The sequence below is a fragment of the Tinamus guttatus genome, unplaced genomic scaffold (genome assembly GCF_059628265.1).
Source record: "Tinamus guttatus ecotype Peru unplaced genomic scaffold, ASM5962826v1 Tinamus_guttatus_pri_ptg000279l, whole genome shotgun sequence".
NCBI classification, from domain to species: Eukaryota; Metazoa; Chordata; class Aves; order Tinamiformes; family Tinamidae; genus Tinamus; species Tinamus guttatus.
In genome coordinates, this window is record NW_028288813.1 from 196,405 (window position 1) to 213,251 (window position 16,847).

A 16,847-nucleotide genomic window follows, 5' to 3' on the forward strand; every position below is an offset into this window, starting at 1 on the left:
CCCAAAGGGGAATAAAACCCAGCCCCACCATGGGGCAGCTCTCAACTCTCCGGGTGCTGCACACAACATGTCCCCGCAGTGCCCAAGCCACAGGCAAAGGGAAGCTGTCACACCCCAGGGACACGGGGTCTGGAGATGCAGGGACAAACTCCCCAAGCCCCTGGGGGACACAGGGCCCCGCAGGGCTGGGACAGGCTCAGGGACCGTGTCACAGGGTCAGTGTCCCTGGAGGCGGCTGGTGCAGAAATGGGCTGCTGCCAGGAAGGGCCCCGTGCTGGGGACCACGGTGGAGGCTGCTCTGTCCCTCTGCTGTCTGCAGGGCCATCTGCCAGCTGCTCATGGTGACAATTTTGTGCCATGGGAGAAGAGGCCTTACAGCCTGACAAAACCCCACCGCTGCCCTTCCAACATCGCTGCTGCCCTGAGTGCCCACGGAGCCCTCCCCGGTCACACAGTCACACAGTGCTTGACGTTGGAAGGGACCTCTCCACATCATCAGTCCAAGCCGCCCCTGCACAAGCAGGGAACCCTACAGCGTGTTGCACAGGATCACACTCAGGAGGGTTTGGAAGATGTCTAAAGAAGGAGCCTGCATAACCTCGCTGAACACCCGCTTCCAGTGCTCCGTCACCCTAACAGGCAAAAAGCTCTTCCTCATATGCACATTGAAAGTGTGTTGCAATTTGTACACATTGAAACTGTGTTGCAATTTGCACCCTCTAGCCCTTGGGCTGTTGCTGGGCTCCACCAAGAAGAGTTTGGCCCTGTCCTTTTTACATCCTCGCCTCAGCTCCTTGTACCTCTTGATAAGTTTCCCTGTCACTCTTGTCTTCCCCAGGATAAACAGGCCCAGCTTGCTTACTCTTTCCTCATAAGATAGATGCTCCAGTTCCTTCATCATGCCTGCCACCAATTCCCCGTGCCACCAGCCCTGCGGCTGCTTGGGAGCCACCCAGAGCCCTCCGCGCACCTCTGGCGTCAGCCCCTTCCCAGCAGCTGCGCTCTGCCTCGCAGGGGCACTGCGGCATGCCAGCAAGCAAGCTTGGCCAGCACCAAGATTCTCCTTTGGGCTGCAGCACTTTGGTGGCAGGGGTTGCACTGCTTGCTTTTGGAGGGTTTCCATCAATGGGAGGGCTACACCTGGCAGCACCTTGCCCAAAGGCACCTAGCGTGTCCTTTCCCAAAGGCTGGGAATTCACCTCTGTTAGGAAGTGACTCTTTTACCCCAGTGCTGGGCAGAGATGCAGCAGCTGCAGGTCCCTGCTGTGGCTGAGGGCACATTTGTGCCTGCTCTGCCCTCTGCAGCCCTAGGAAGCCGTGGCAGGGCAACCAGTGCAGATGCCGCACCAAGGCTGCTCTCAGCCACAGCACATGGCGCCTGCAAGGTGCGCGGCAGGACAAGAGAAGGAGCCCAGCAGCGCACCTGGGGCTCCCAGGACACCACCAACTCGCAAGGGCTCTGCTGAGGACATGCACACCTGGCCCCGGGGCACAACTGCCCTTTGCGCTCATTATGCTACGGAGGAACACGTCTCAACCATGGAAAACAAAACTTTCTCTAGTTCGTGGGGCTGTAAGGGCAGGAGTGGAGCAGGGAAGAAAGAGCAAGGCGTTCAAGGCTGCTTGCAGGGGTGGAAGCAGAGCCCCAAGTGGAGCCCGGCCTCTGGGCAGGCAGCCGCCAGCAGCACCATGGGGCTGCGTGAGGAGACCTCCTTGGCACCCAGCAAGCCCAAGGCCACGCACTGCTCTCTTTCGCCAGGCTCAGCAGTGCCAGGGGGAGTCCAGCACACGCAGACCCTTCCTCATGGCAGCCCCCCTGGCCCCTGTTGCTGCCCTCCTCCCCCCACGCAGCAGTGGAACATCCCGGAGGGGCAGTTATCGCCACGGGAACACGGATGCTTCCCAGGGCTGCGCCTCACAGTGGCCCCAGTGCTGGCCACACAGCAGCAAGGCCAGGTGAGCAGCAGGGCCGCGCAGCACCAGGGGCCACCCGTGGTGCCCACAAGATGCAGGGGAGCTGCGGGGCTGCAGGGCAGCCTGCGCGATGCCTCCCAGGGGAGGCCACAAAGCCACCACGCGACACTTGGTGCTCATGGCTGCAAATGTAAACAATTCCATTCTGTTGCAGACTCAGGAAAGTTAAAAAATGGATACATGTGAAGTCGAAGAAATGGAATGGGAGAGCTCAGTGCAGGTACTGTGCGTGCAGGCAGAGGCTGCGCGGGGACGGCTGGCGCTTGGCTCTGCGAGAGCAGCCGCAGGGCTGGTGGCAGAGGTGGCAGGGAGCTCTGGCAGGCCTGGGTGCTGGGGCAGAGCTGTGCCAGGGCCAGGAGTGGCCAAGGCCTCGGGGGCTGCTGCCTGAGCCTGGCGCCCTGGCTCTGTGCACCGCCTGCCCCGCGCACGCAGGGGACACGAGGCCCCGTGCACAGAGCCAGCGCTGCCACCATGACCGTCCCCACAAGCTCTCCTGCTCTCTTCCAGAGTTGGGGCACCCTCAATCGTGTCGGCTGCAATGACGAGGAGCCCATGGAATGGGAGAGTTCAACCTGCAGGCTCCAGGTATTGCCCGTGCTGCCAGCTGTGCAGGGAAAACTGGGGCTCAACCTGGCCCCTTTCCACTTTCCTGCTTCCCGCTGTAAGAGGAACCGTGGGGCCAGAGCCACCCACCTCTGTGATCTGTCCTGCAAATGCTTCCTTCTCTCTTACAGGGTCCACATATGGATGGGGCGCTGTCAGGGAACGAGTCGGAGCCAATGGAGTGGCTCAGTTATGGCAGCAGCCAGGTACAGTCATTGCAGCCACTGGACGCCCTATCCTTCCTCTTCCCCCGCACCATCCCCACCAAGGTCTCCTGCTCTCTTCCAGATGATGGGGAACAATGGCCTGGTTGGCTGCAGTGCAGACGAGTCCATGGACTGGGAGAGCTCTGTGTGCAGCCCCCAGGTATGGCCCCTGCTGCCGGCTGCACGGGCAGAGCTGGGGCTGTGCCCGGCCCCTTGGCGCTGCTCCGCGCTGCCTTTGGGGAGCAGCCGCGCGGGAGCCTGGCCCAGGTGTGCGGGCGCTCTGGCGGGCTGCGGCGCCGGGGCAGAGCTGCACAGGGCGCAGGAGCGCCCAAGGCCTGGGCACCTGCTGCCTCAGCCCCTCTGCCAGCGTCTGGGCTGCGCTGGCCACGCCAAGCCTCTGCCAGGGCACCAATGACGGCAGCGCTGCTGCCAAAGAGCCCGCGCAGCCGCCAAAGAGCCTCTGCTCCACGGGAGCCCCCGAGATGCTCCTCGGCCCTGCTCACGCCTCCTTTTCCCTTGCAGGCCAAGCTCCCCTTCACCCTGGCTGCTGCTGGGAAGCGCTGGGCACGAGGACTCCGTCCCTAGACTATTGCATTTTTTTCTTTGTAGTGTCACAGTAGTTCTTAGATGTTGATATTGTTGATACTGTTTTTCATATTGTTGTTGTTACTGTTGTTGTTGTTGTAATTGTTATTGTTGTCGTTATTTTTGTTATTGTTATTCTTTTTTGTTGTTGTTTAAATATATATTCCTGTATCATTGTTCATATGTTGCGTATTTTTTCCAAGTGAGCTCAGGCACAAAAGGCATCCCCACCACAGGTCTGTGTGTGGAGCCCTGTGTGCACCAGGGGCAGGGGAGCAAAAAGTTCCTTCTGGGACTTCCTTTCACATGTGGCGGTGGGGATGACCAAAGGGGAAAAAAACCCAGCCCCACCATGGGGCAGCTCTCAACTCTCCGGGTGCTGCACACAACATGTCCCCGCAGTGCCCAAGCCACAGGCAAAGGGAAGCTGTCACACCCCAGGGACACGGGGTCTGGAGATGCAGGGACAAACTCCCCAAGCCCCTGGGGGACACAGGGCCCCGCAGGGCTGGGACAGGCTCAGGGACCGTGTCACAGGGTCAGTGTCCCTGGAGGCGGCTGGTGCAGAAATGGGCTGCTGCCAGGAAGGGCCCCGTGCTGGGGACCACGGTGGAGGCTGCTCTGTCCCTCTGCTGTCTGCAGGGCCATCTGCCAGCTGCTCATGGTGACAATTTTGTGCCATGGGAGAAGAGGCCTTACAGCCTGACAAAACCCCACCGCTGCCCTTCCAACATCGCTGCTGCCCTGAGTGCCCACGGAGCCCTCCCCGGTCACACAGTCACACAGTGCTTGACGTTGGAAGGGACCTCTCCACATCATCAGTCCAAGCCGCCCCTGCACAAGCAGGGAACCCTACAGCGTGTTGCACAGGATCACACTCAGGAGGGTTTGGAAGATCTCTAAAGAAGGAGCCTGCATAACCTCGCTGAACACCCGCTTCCAGTGCTCCGTCACCCTAACAGGCAAAAAGCTCTTCCTCATATGCACATTGAAAGTGTCTTGCAATTTGTACACATTGAAACTGTGTTGCAATTTGCACCCTCTAGCCCTTGGGCTGTTGCTGGGCTCCACCAAGAAGAGTTTGGCCCTGTCCTTTTTACATCCTCGCCTCAGCTCCTTGTACCTCTTGATAAGTTTCCCTGTCACTCTTGTCTTCCCCAGGATAAACAGGCCCAGCTTGCTTACTCTTTCCTCATAAGATAGATGCTCCAGTTCCTTCATCATGCCTGCCACCAATTCCCCGTGCCACCAGCCCTGCGGCTGCTTGGGAGCCACCCAGAGCCCTCCGCGCACCTCTGGCGTCAGCCCCTTCCCAGCAGCTGCGCTCTGCCTCGCAGGGGCACTGCGGCATGCCAGCAAGCAAGCTTGGCCAGCACCAAGATTCTCCTTTGGGCTGCAGCACTTTGGTGGCAGGGGTTGCACTGCTTGCTTTTGGAGGGTTTCCATCAATGGGAGGGCTACACCTGGCAGCACCTTGCCCAAAGGCACCTAGCGTGTCCTTTCCCAAAGGCTGGGAATTCACCTCTGTTAGGAAGTGACTCTTTTACCCCAGTGCTGGGCAGAGATGCAGCAGCTGCAGGTCCCTGCTGTGGCTGAGGGCACATTTGTGCCTGCTCTGCCCTCTGCAGCCCTAGGAAGCCGTGGCAGGGCAACCAGTGCAGATGCCGCACCAAGGCTGCTCTCAGCCACAGCACATGGCGCCTGCAAGGTGCGCGGCAGGACAAGAGAAGGAGCCCAGCAGCGCACCTGGGGCTCCCAGGACACCACCAACTCGCAAGGGCTCTGCTGAGGACATGCACACCTGGCCCCGGGGCACAACTGCCCTTTGCGCTCATTATGCTACGGAGGAACACGTCTCAACCATGGAAAACAAAACTTTCTCTAGTTCGTGGGGCTGTAAGGGCAGGAGTGGAGCAGGGAAGAAAGAGCAAGGCGTTCAAGGCTGCTTGCAGGGGTGGAAGCAGAGCCCCAAGTGGAGCCCGGCCTCTGGGCAGGCAGCCGCCAGCAGCACCATGGGGCTGCGTGAGGAGACCTCCTTGGCACCCAGCAAGCCCAAGGCCACGCACTGCTCTCTTTCGCCAGGCTCAGCAGTGCCAGGGGGAGTCCAGCACACGCAGACCCTTCCTCATGGCAGCCCCCCTGGCCCCTGTTGCTGCCCTCCTCCCCCCACGCAGCAGTGGAACATCCCGGAGGGGCAGTTATCGCCACGGGAACACGGATGCTTCCCAGGGCTGCGCCTCACAGTGGCCCCAGTGCTGGCCACACAGCAGCAAGGCCAGGTGAGCAGCAGGGCCGCGCAGCACCAGGGGCCACCCGTGGTGCCCACAAGATGCAGGGGAGCTGCGGGGCTGCAGGGCAGCCTGCGCGATGCCTCCCAGGGGAGGCCACAAAGCCACCACGCGACACTTGGTGCTCATGGCTGCAAATGTAAACAATTCCATTCTGTTGCAGACTCAGGAAAGTTAAAAAATGGATACATGTGAAGTCGAAGAAATGGAATGGGAGAGCTCAGTGCAGGTACTGTGCGTGCAGGCAGAGGCTGCGCGGGGACGGCTGGCGCTTGGCTCTGCGAGAGCAGCCGCAGGGCTGGTGGCAGAGGTGGCAGGGAGCTCTGGCAGGCCTGGGTGCTGGGGCAGAGCTGTGCCAGGGCCAGGAGTGGCCAAGGCCTCGGGGGCTGCTGCCTGAGCCTGGCGCCCTGGCTCTGTGCACCGCCTGCCCCGCGCACGCAGGGGACACGAGGCCCCGTGCACAGAGCCAGCGCTGCCACCATGACCGTCCCCACAAGCTCTCCTGCTCTCTTCCAGAGTTGGGGCACCCTCAATCGTGTCGGCTGCAATGACGAGGAGCCCATGGAATGGGAGAGTTCAACCTGCAGGCTCCAGGTATTGCCCGTGCTGCCAGCTGTGCAGGGAAAACTGGGGCTCAGCCTGGCCCCTTTCCACTTTCCTGCTTCCCGCTGTAAGAGGAACCGTGGGGCCAGAGCCACCCACCTCTGTGATCTGTCCTGCAAATGCTTCCTTCTCTCTTACAGGGTCCACATATGGATGGGGCGCTGTCAGGGAACGAGTCGGAGCCAATGGAGTGGCTCAGTTATGGCAGCAGCCAGGTACAGTCATTGCAGCCACTGGACGCCCTATCCTTCCTCTTCCCCCGCACCATCCCCACCAAGGTCTCCTGCTCTCTTCCAGATGATGGGGAACAATGGCCTGGTTGGCTGCAGTGCAGACGAGTCCATGGACTGGGAGAGCTCTGTGTGCAGCCCCCAGGTATGGCCCCTGCTGCCGGCTGCACGGGCAGAGCTGGGGCTGTGCCCGGCCCCTTGGCGCTGCTCCGCGCTGCCTTTGGGGAGCAGCCGCGCGGGAGCCTGGCCCAGGTGTGCGGGCGCTCTGGCGGGCTGCGGCGCCGGGGCAGAGCTGCACAGGGCGCAGGAGCGCCCAAGGCCTGGGCACCTGCTGCCTCAGCCCCTCTGCCAGCGTCTGGGCTGCGCTGGCCACGCCAAGCCTCTGCCAGGGCACCAATGACGGCAGCGCTGCTGCCAAAGAGCCCGCGCAGCCGCCAAAGAGCCTCTGCTCCACGGGAGCCCCCGAGATGCTCCTCGGCCCTGCTCACGCCTCCTTTTCCCTTGCAGGCCAAGCTCCCCTTCACCCTGGCTGCTGCTGGGAAGCGCTGGGCACGAGGACTCCGTCCCTAGACTATTGCATTTTTTTCTTTGTAGTGTCACAGTAGTTCTTAGATGTTGATATTGTTGATACTGTTTTTCATATTGTTGTTGTTACTGTTGTTGTTGTTGTAATTGTTATTGTTGTCGTTATTTTTGTTATTGTTATTCTTTTTTGTTGTTGTTTAAATATATATTCCTGTATCATTGTTCATATGTTGCGTATTTTTTCCAAGTGAGCTCAGGCACAAAAGGCATCCCCACCACAGGTCTGTGTGTGGAGCCCTGTGTGCACCAGGGGCAGGGGAGCAAAAAGTTCCTTCTGGGACTTCCTTTCACATGTGGCGGTGGGGATGACCAAAGGGGAAAAAAACCCAGCCCCACCATGGGGCAGCTCTCAACTCTCCGGGTGCTGCACACAACATGTCCCCGCAGTGCCCAAGCCACAGGCAAAGGGAAGCTGTCACACCCCAGGGACACGGGGTCTGGAGATGCAGGGACAAACTCCCCAAGCCCCTGGGGGACACAGGGCCCCGCAGGGCTGGGACAGGCTCAGGGACCGTGTCACAGGGTCAGTGTCCCTGGAGGCGGCTGGTGCAGAAATGGGCTGCTGCCAGGAAGGGCCCCGTGCTGGGGACCACGGTGGAGGCTGCTCTGTCCCTCTGCTGTCTGCAGGGCCATCTGCCAGCTGCTCATGGTGACAATTTTGTGCCATGGGAGAAGAGGCCTTACAGCCTGACAAAACCCCACCGCTGCCCTTCCAACATCGCTGCTGCCCTGAGTGCCCACGGAGCCCTCCCCGGTCACACAGTCACACAGTGCTTGACGTTGGAAGGGACCTCTCCACATCATCAGTCCAAGCCGCCCCTGCACAAGCAGGGAACCCTACAGCGTGTTGCACAGGATCACACTCAGGAGGGTTTGGAAGATCTCTAAAGAAGGAGCCTGCATAACCTCGCTGAACACCCGCTTCCAGTGCTCCGTCACCCTAACAGGCAAAAAGCTCTTCCTCATATGCACATTGAAAGTGTCTTGCAATTTGTACACATTGAAACTGTGTTGCAATTTGCACCCTCTAGCCCTTGGGCTGTTGCTGGGCTCCACCAAGAAGAGCTTGGCCCTGTCCTTTTTACATCCTCGCCTCAGCTCCTTGTACCTCTTGATAAGTTTCCCTGTCACTCTTGTCTTCCCCAGGATAAACAGGCCCAGCTTGCTTACTCTTTCCTCATAAGATAGATGCTCCAGTTCCTTCATCATGCCTGCCACCAATTCCCCGTGCCACCAGCCCTGCGGCTGCTTGGGAGCCACCCAGAGCCCTCCGCGCACCTCTGGCGTCAGCCCCTTCCCAGCAGCTGCGCTCTGCCTCGCAGGGGCACTGCGGCATGCCAGCAAGCAAGCTTGGACAGCACCAAGATGCTCCTTTGGGCTGCAGCACTTTGGTGGCAGGGGTTGCACTGCTTGCTTTTGGAGGGTTTCCATCAATGGGAGGGCTACACCTGGCAGCACCTTGCCCAAAGGCACCTAGCGTGTCCTTTCCCAAAGGCTGAGAATTCACCTCTGTTAGGAAGTGACTCTTTTACCCCAGTGCTGGGCAGAGATGCAGCAGATGCAGGTCCCTGCTGCGGCTGAGGGCACATTTGTGCCTGCTCTGCCCTCTGCAGCCCTAGGAAGCCGTGGCAGGGCAACCAGTGCAGATGCCGCACCAAGGCTGCTCTCAGCCACAGCACATGGCGCCTGCAAGGTGCGCGGCAGGACAAGAGAAGGAGCCCAGCAGCGCACCTGGGGCTCCCAGGACACCACCAACTCGCAAGGGCTCTGCTGAGGACATGCACACCTGGCCCCGGGGCACAACTGCCCTTTGCGCTCATTATGCTACGGAGGAACACGTCTCAACCATGGAAAACAAAACTTTCTCTAGTTCGTGGGGCTGTAAGGGCAGGAGTGGAGCAGGGAAGAAAGAGCAAGGCGTTCAAGGCTGCTTGCAGGGGTGGAAGCAGAGCCCCAAGTGGAGCCCGGCCTCTGGGCAGGCAGCCGCCAGCAGCACCATGGGGCTGCGTGAGGAGACCTCCTTGGCACCCAGCAAGCCCAAGGCCACGCACTGCTCTCTTTCGCCAGGCTCAGCAGTGCCAGGGGGAGTCCAGCACACGCAGACCCTTCCTCATGGCAGCCCCCCTGGCCCCTGTTGCTGCCCTCCTCCCCCCACGCAGCAGTGGAACATCCCGGAGGGGCAGTTATCGCCACGGGAACACGGATGCTTCCCAGGGCTGCGCCTCACAGTGGCCCCAGTGCTGGCCACACAGCAGCAAGGCCAGGTGAGCAGCAGGGCCGCGCAGCACCAGGGGCCACCCGTGGTGCCCACAAGATGCAGGGGAGCTGCGGGGCTGCAGGGCAGCCTGCGCGATGCCTCCCAGGGGAGGCCACAAAGCCACCACGCGACACTTGGTGCTCATGGCTGCAAATGTAAACAATTCCATTCTGTTGCAGACTCAGGAAAGTTAAAAAATGGATACATGTGAAGTCGAAGAAATGGAATGGGAGAGCTCAGTGCAGGTACTGTGCGTGCAGGCAGAGGCTGCGCGGGGACGGCTGGCGCTTGGCTCTGCGAGAGCAGCCGCAGGGCTGGTGGCAGAGGTGGCAGGGAGCTCTGGCAGGCCTGGGTGCTGGGGCAGAGCTGTGCCAGGGCCAGGAGTGGCCAAGGCCTCGGGGGCTGCTGCCTGAGCCTGGCGCCCTGGCTCTGTGCACCGCCTGCCCCGCGCACGCAGGGGACACGAGGCCCCGTGCACAGAGCCAGCGCTGCCACCATGACCGTCCCCACAAGCTCTCCTGCTCTCTTCCAGAGTTGGGGCACCCTCAATCGTGTCGGCTGCAATGACGAGGAGCCCATGGAATGGGAGAGTTCAACCTGCAGGCTCCAGGTATTGCCCGTGCTGCCAGCTGTGCAGGGAAAACTGGGGCTCAACCTGGCCCCTTTCCACTTTCCTGCTTCCCGCTGTAAGAGGAACCGTGGGGCCAGAGCCACCCACCTCTGTGATCTGTCCTGCAAATGCTTCCTTCTCTCTTACAGGGTCCACATATGGATGGGGCGCTGTCAGGGAACGAGTCGGAGCCAATGGAGTGGCTCAGTTATGGCAGCAGCCAGGTACAGTCATTGCAGCCACTGGACGCCCTATCCTTCCTCTTCCCCCGCACCATCCCCACCAAGGTCTCCTGCTCTCTTCCAGATGATGGGGAACAATGGCCTGGTTGGCTGCAGTGCAGACGAGTCCATGGACTGGGAGAGCTCTGTGTGCAGCCCCCAGGTATGGCCCCTGCTGCCGGCTGCACGGGCAGAGCTGGGGCTGTGCCCGGCCCCTTGGCGCTGCTCCGCGCTGCCTTTGGGGAGCAGCCGCGCGGGAGCCTGGCCCAGGTGTGCGGGCGCTCTGGCGGGCTGCGGCGCCGGGGCAGAGCTGCACAGGGCGCAGGAGCGCCCAAGGCCTGGGCACCTGCTGCCTCAGCCCCTCTGCCAGCGTCTGGGCTGCGCTGGCCACGCCAAGCCTCTGCCAGGGCACCAATGACGGCAGCGCTGCTGCCAAAGAGCCCGCGCAGCCGCCAAAGAGCCTCTGCTCCACGGGAGCCCCCGAGATGCTCCTCGGCCCTGCTCACGCCTCCTTTTCCCTTGCAGGCCAAGCTCCCCTTCACCCTGGCTGCTGCTGGGAAGCGCTGGGCACGAGGACTCCGTCCCTAGACTATTGCATTTTTTTCTTTGTAGTGTCACAGTAGTTCTTAGATGTTGATATTGTTGATACTGTTTTTCATATTGTTGTTGTTACTGTTGTTGTTGTTGTAATTGTTATTGTTGTCGTTATTTTTGTTATTGTTATTCTTTTTTGTTGTTGTTTAAATATATATTCCTGTATCATTGTTCATATGTTGCGTATTTTTTCCAAGTGAGCTCAGGCACAAAAGGCATCCCCACCACAGGTCTGTGTGTGGAGCCCTGTGTGCACCAGGGGCAGGGGAGCAAAAAGTTCCTTCTGGGACTTCCTTTCACATGTGGCGGTGGGGATGACCAAAGGGGAAAAAAACCCAGCCCCACCATGGGGCAGCTCTCAACTCTCCGGGTGCTGCACACAACATGTCCCCGCAGTGCCCAAGCCACAGGCAAAGGGAAGCTGTCACACCCCAGGGACACGGGGTCTGGAGATGCAGGGACAAACTCCCCAAGCCCCTGGGGGACACAGGGCCCCGCAGGGCTGGGACAGGCTCAGGGACCGTGTCACAGGGTCAGTGTCCCTGGAGGCGGCTGGTGCAGAAATGGGCTGCTGCCAGGAAGGGCCCCGTGCTGGGGACCACGGTGGAGGCTGCTCTGTCCCTCTGCTGTCTGCAGGGCCATCTGCCAGCTGCTCATGGTGACAATTTTGTGCCATGGGAGAAGAGGCCTTACAGCCTGACAAAACCCCACCGCTGCCCTTCCAACATCGCTGCTGCCCTGAGTGCCCACGGAGCCCTCCCCGGTCACACAGTCACACAGTGCTTGACGTTGGAAGGGACCTCTCCACATCATCAGTCCAAGCCGCCCCTGCACAAGCAGGGAACCCTACAGCGTGTTGCACAGGATCACACTCAGGAGGGTTTGGAAGATCTCTAAAGAAGGAGCCTGCATAACCTCGCTGAACACCCGCTTCCAGTGCTCCGTCACCCTAACAGGCAAAAAGCTCTTCCTCATATGCACATTGAAAGTGTCTTGCAATTTGTACACATTGAAACTGTGTTGCAATTTGCACCCTCTAGCCCTTGGGCTGTTGCTGGGCTCCACCAAGAAGAGTTTGGCCCTGTCCTTTTTACATCCTCGCCTCAGCTCCTTGTACCTCTTGATAAGTTTCCCTGTCACTCTTGTCTTCCCCAGGATAAACAGGCCCAGCTTGCTTACTCTTTCCTCATAAGATAGATGCTCCAGTTCCTTCATCATGCCTGCCACCAATTCCCCGTGCCACCAGCCCTGCGGCTGCTTGGGAGCCACCCAGAGCCCTCCGCGCACCTCTGGCGTCAGCCCCTTCCCAGCAGCTGCGCTCTGCCTCGCAGGGGCACTGCGGCATGCCAGCAAGCAAGCTTGGCCAGCACCAAGATTCTCCTTTGGGCTGCAGCACTTTGGTGGCAGGGGTTGCACTGCTTGCTTTTGGAGGGTTTCCATCAATGGGAGGGCTACACCTGGCAGCACCTTGCCCAAAGGCACCTAGCGTGTCCTTTCCCAAAGGCTGGGAATTCACCTCTGTTAGGAAGTGACTCTTTTACCCCAGTGCTGGGCAGAGATGCAGCAGCTGCAGGTCCCTGCTGTGGCTGAGGGCACATTTGTGCCTGCTCTGCCCTCTGCAGCCCTAGGAAGCCGTGGCAGGGCAACCAGTGCAGATGCCGCACCAAGGCTGCTCTCAGCCACAGCACATGGCGCCTGCAAGGTGCGCGGCAGGACAAGAGAAGGAGCCCAGCAGCGCACCTGGGGCTCCCAGGACACCACCAACTCGCAAGGGCTCTGCTGAGGACATGCACACCTGGCCCCGGGGCACAACTGCCCTTTGCGCTCATTATGCTACGGAGGAACACGTCTCAACCATGGAAAACAAAACTTTCTCTAGTTCGTGGGGCTGTAAGGGCAGGAGTGGAGCAGGGAAGAAAGAGCAAGGCGTTCAAGGCTGCTTGCAGGGGTGGAAGCAGAGCCCCAAGTGGAGCCCGGCCTCTGGGCAGGCAGCCGCCAGCAGCACCATGGGGCTGCGTGAGGAGACCTCCTTGGCACCCAGCAAGCCCAAGGCCACGCACTGCTCTCTTTCGCCAGGCTCAGCAGTGCCAGGGGGAGTCCAGCACACGCAGACCCTTCCTCATGGCAGCCCCCCTGGCCCCTGTTGCTGCCCTCCTCCCCCCACGCAGCAGTGGAACATCCCGGAGGGGCAGTTATCGCCACGGGAACACGGATGCTTCCCAGGGCTGCGCCTCACAGTGGCCCCAGTGCTGGCCACACAGCAGCAAGGCCAGGTGAGCAGCAGGGCCGCGCAGCACCAGGGGCCACCCGTGGTGCCCACAAGATGCAGGGGAGCTGCGGGGCTGCAGGGCAGCCTGCGCGATGCCTCCCAGGGGAGGCCACAAAGCCACCACGCGACACTTGGTGCTCATGGCTGCAAATGTAAACAATTCCATTCTGTTGCAGACTCAGGAAAGTTAAAAAATGGATACATGTGAAGTCGAAGAAATGGAATGGGAGAGCTCAGTGCAGGTACTGTGCGTGCAGGCAGAGGCTGCGCGGGGACGGCTGGCGCTTGGCTCTGCGAGAGCAGCCACAGGGCTGGTGGCAGAGGTGGCAGGGAGCTCTGGCAGGCCTGGGTGCTGGGGCAGAGCTGTGCCAGGGCCAGGAGTGGCCAAGGCCTCGGGGGCTGCTGCCTGAGCCTGGCGCCCTGGCTCTGTGCACCGCCTGCCCCGCGCACGCAGGGGACACGAGGCCCCGTGCACAGAGCCAGCGCTGCCACCATGACCGTCCCCACAAGCTCTCCTGCTCTCTTCCAGAGTTGGGGCACCCTCAATCGTGTCGGCTGCAATGACGAGGAGCCCATGGAATGGGAGAGTTCAACCTGCAGGCTCCAGGTATTGCCCGTGCTGCCAGCTGTGCAGGGAAAACTGGGGCTCAGCCTGGCCCCTTTCCACTTTCCTGCTTCCCGCTGTAAGAGGAACCGTGGGGCCAGAGCCACCCACCTCTGTGATCTGTCCTGCAAATGCTTCCTTCTCTCTTACAGGGTCCACATATGGATGGGGCGCTGTCAGGGAACGAGTCGGAGCCAATGGAGTGGCTCAGTTATGGCAGCAGCCAGGTACAGTCATTGCAGCCACTGGACGCCCTATCCTTCCTCTTCCCCCGCACCATCCCCACCAAGGTCTCCTGCTCTCTTCCAGATGATGGGGAACAATGGCCTGGTTGGCTGCAGTGCAGACGAGTCCATGGACTGGGAGAGCTCTGTGTGCAGCCCCCAGGTATGGCCCCTGCTGCCGGCTGCACGGGCAGAGCTGGGGCTGTGCCCGGCCCCTTGGCGCTGCTCCGCGCTGCCTTTGGGGAGCAGCCGCGCGGGAGCCTGGCCCAGGTGTGCGGGCGCTCTGGCGGGCTGCGGCGCCGGGGCAGAGCTGCACAGGGCGCAGGAGCGCCCAAGGCCTGGGCACCTGCTGCCTCAGCCCCTCTGCCAGCGTCTGGGCTGCGCTGGCCACGCCAAGCCTCTGCCAGGGCACCAATGACGGCAGCGCTGCTGCCAAAGAGCCCGCGCAGCCGCCAAAGAGCCTCTGCTCCACGGGAGCCCCCGAGATGCTCCTCGGCCCTGCTCACGCCTCCTTTTCCCTTGCAGGCCAAGCTCCCCTTCACCCTGGCTGCTGCTGGGAAGCGCTGGGCACGAGGACTCCGTCCCTAGACTATTGCATTTTTTTCTTTGTAGTGTCACAGTAGTTCTTAGATGTTGATATTGTTGATACTGTTTTTCATATTGTTGTTGTTACTGTTGTTGTTGTTGTAATTGTTATTGTTGTCGTTATTTTTGTTATTGTTATTCTTTTTTGTTGTTGTTTAAATATATATTCCTGTATCATTGTTCATATGTTGCGTATTTTTTCCAAGTGAGCTCAGGCACAAAAGGCATCCCCACCACAGGTCTGTGTGTGGAGCCCTGTGTGCACCAGGGGCAGGGGAGCAAAAAGTTCCTTCTGGGACTTCCTTTCACATGTGGCGGTGGGGATGACCAAAGGGGAAAAAAACCCAGCCCCACCATGGGGCAGCTCTCAACTCTCCGGGTGCTGCACACAACATGTCCCCGCAGTGCCCAAGCCACAGGCAAAGGGAAGCTGTCACACCCCAGGGACACGGGGTCTGGAGATGCAGGGACAAACTCCCCAAGCCCCTGGGGGACACAGGGCCCCGCAGGGCTGGGACAGGCTCAGGGACCGTGTCACAGGGTCAGTGTCCCTGGAGGCGGCTGGTGCAGAAATGGGCTGCTGCCAGGAAGGGCCCCGTGCTGGGGACCACGGTGGAGGCTGCTCTGTCCCTCTGCTGTCTGCAGGGCCATCTGCCAGCTGCTCATGGTGACAATTTTGTGCCATGGGAGAAGAGGCCTTACAGCCTGACAAAACCCCACCGCTGCCCTTCCAACATCGCTGCTGCCCTGAGTGCCCACGGAGCCCTCCCCGGTCACACAGTCACACAGTGCTTGACGTTGGAAGGGACCTCTCCACATCATCAGTCCAAGCCGCCCCTGCACAAGCAGGGAACCCTACAGCGTGTTGCACAGGATCACACTCAGGAGGGTTTGGAAGATCTCTAAAGAAGGAGCCTGCATAACCTCGCTGAACACCCGCTTCCAGTGCTCCGTCACCCTAACAGGCAAAAAGCTCTTCCTCATATGCACATTGAAAGTGTCTTGCAATTTGTACACATTGAAACTGTGTTGCAATTTGCACCCTCTAGCCCTTGGGCTGTTGCTGGGCTCCACCAAGAAGAGCTTGGCCCTGTCCTTTTTACATCCTCGCCTCAGCTCCTTGTACCTCTTGATAAGTTTCCCTGTCACTCTTGTCTTCCCCAGGATAAACAGGCCCAGCTTGCTTACTCTTTCCTCATAAGATAGATGCTCCAGTTCCTTCATCATGCCTGCCACCAATTCCCCGTGCCACCAGCCCTGCGGCTGCTTGGGAGCCACCCAGAGCCCTCCGCGCACCTCTGGCGTCAGCCCCTTCCCAGCAGCTGCGCTCTGCCTCGCAGGGGCACTGCGGCATGCCAGCAAGCAAGCTTGGCCAGCACCAAGATGCTCCTTTGGGCTGCAGCACTTTGGTGGCAGGGGTTGCACTGCTTGCTTTTGGAGGGTTTCCATCAATGGGAGGGCTACACCTGGCAGCACCTTGCCCAAAGGCACCTAGCGTGTCCTTTCCCAAAGGCTGGGAATTCACCTCTGTTAGGAAGTGACTCTTTTACCCCAGTGCTGGGCAGAGATGCAGCAGATGCAGGTCCCTGCTGCGGCTGAGGGCACATTTGTGCCTGCTCTGCCCTCTGCAGCCCCAGGAAGCCGTGGCAGGGCAACCAGTGCAGATGCCGCACCAAGGCTGCTCTCAGCCACAGCACATGGCGCCTGCAAGGTGCGCGGCAGGACAAGAGAAGGAGCCCAGCAGCGCACCTGGGGCTCCCAGGACACCACCAACTCGCAAGGGCTCTGCTGAGGACATGCACACCTGGCCCCGGGGCACAACTGCCCTTTGCGCTCATTATGCTACGGAGGAACACGTCTCAACCATGGAAAACAAAACTTTCTCTAGTTCGTGGGGCTGTAAGGGCAGGAGTGGAGCAGGGAAGAAAGAGCAAGGCGTTCAAGGCTGCTTGCAGGGGTGGAAGCAGAGCCCCAAGTGGAGCCCGGCCTCTGGGCAGGCAGCCGCCAGCAGCACCATGGGGCTGCGTGAGGAGACCTCCTTGGCACCCAGCAAGCCCAAGGCCACGCACTGCTCTCTTTCGCCAGGCTCAGCAGTGCCAGGGGGAGTCCAGCACACGCAGACCCTTCCTCACGGCAGCCCCCCTGGCCCCTGCCGCTGCCCTCCTCCCCCCACGCAGCAGTGGAACATCCCAGAGGGGCAGTTATCGCCACGGGAACACGGATGCTTCCCAGGGCTGCGCCTCACAGTGGCCCCAGTGCTGGCCACACAGCAGCAAGGCCAGGTGAGCAGCAGGGCCGCGCAGCACCAGGGGCCACCCGTGGTGCCCACAAGATGCAGGGGAGCTGCGGGGCTGCAGGGCAGCCTGCGCGATGCCTCCCAGGGGAGGCCACAAAGCCACCACGCGACAC